The sequence below is a fragment of the Phaethon lepturus genome, unplaced genomic scaffold, assembly GCF_000687285.1.
Source record: "Phaethon lepturus isolate BGI_N335 unplaced genomic scaffold, ASM68728v1 scaffold14236, whole genome shotgun sequence".
Lineage (NCBI taxonomy): Eukaryota > Metazoa > Chordata > Aves > Phaethontiformes > Phaethontidae > Phaethon > Phaethon lepturus.
The window spans coordinates 31,791-32,846 of record NW_010548389.1 but is presented as its reverse complement, the minus strand read 5'-3'; positions in this window follow the sequence as shown (position 1 = coordinate 32,846).

Below are 1,056 nucleotides of genomic sequence, written 5' to 3'. Positions count from 1 at the left end.
GCTGTTGTGACATTATTTATATTTTAAATGTTATAGATTATTTATTCTGCCTATCCAGCAATGATACATGCTAAATGAACTTCAGAAAAGCAGATACTGATTCCTATCGTGATAAGCACATGCTTTTCTTTGAAAAACCACGCTTTTTGTCATGACTTCAGCTGGGAAATGCATATTGCTCTCTTACCAGTATTTCTGTGCATTACAACTCAAATGGCTTTCTTGCTACTTCTTTTGTCTGTTCCTGATCCAGTATATGCATAATTTTAAGCACATGAGTAGTCCCATTCAAATCAATCCCAAGTATGAGCTTCAGTCAACTGAAGAAGGCATATCCCTCAGTCCAGAAGAGCAGTTACATTTATGCACAAATTTGACTATACCAGCAGTCCAGTTGAAGGTTGGAGATAAATGGGACACATTCCCTGGAATGACCTTTTACTCTGCTTTAATAAATACTGCCCTTGCATGAGTCTTCCTGTGGTCTAATCTTATTCCCAAATACGGTTGTATTGAAGATCAATCTTAGGTTCCTTTGTTGAGCTGCTATATCCTCACCTGTCTTGAATGCATTGTCTCATTTACGATTTCTTCTTCTGTGAATGCCTGACACGAATTTAGATTTATGCGTCATCTCAAATTTAATGTAGAGACTTAAAATGACGTATTGTGAGGAACACCAGAGCTGGAAAGAACTGCCTAGGTCATTGAGTCTAGTCATTTGATGCCGAAGACACCAGGCACCATACAATCCTTTTCATCTTAAAAGCAGGTAGATTTTTTGTTCCTACTACTCGTATTGGAAGGTTATGCAAAAACCTCATTGATCTAATGGTTAGATATATCCATGGCCAGATTATATTCATTTGTTCTTCTGCCAGTGTTATGCTTTAACTTAAATAACTCTTCTCTTTGATTTAAATTAAGCCATATATATGGATGTAAAAGCTCAGCGCATCAGAACACTGTCAGTGTTATATAATTTTTTGAATTCATGATCTGAAGCTTAATACATTTCTTCAATGACTAAGTCTTGTTTTTTCCTTTTATAGCTTT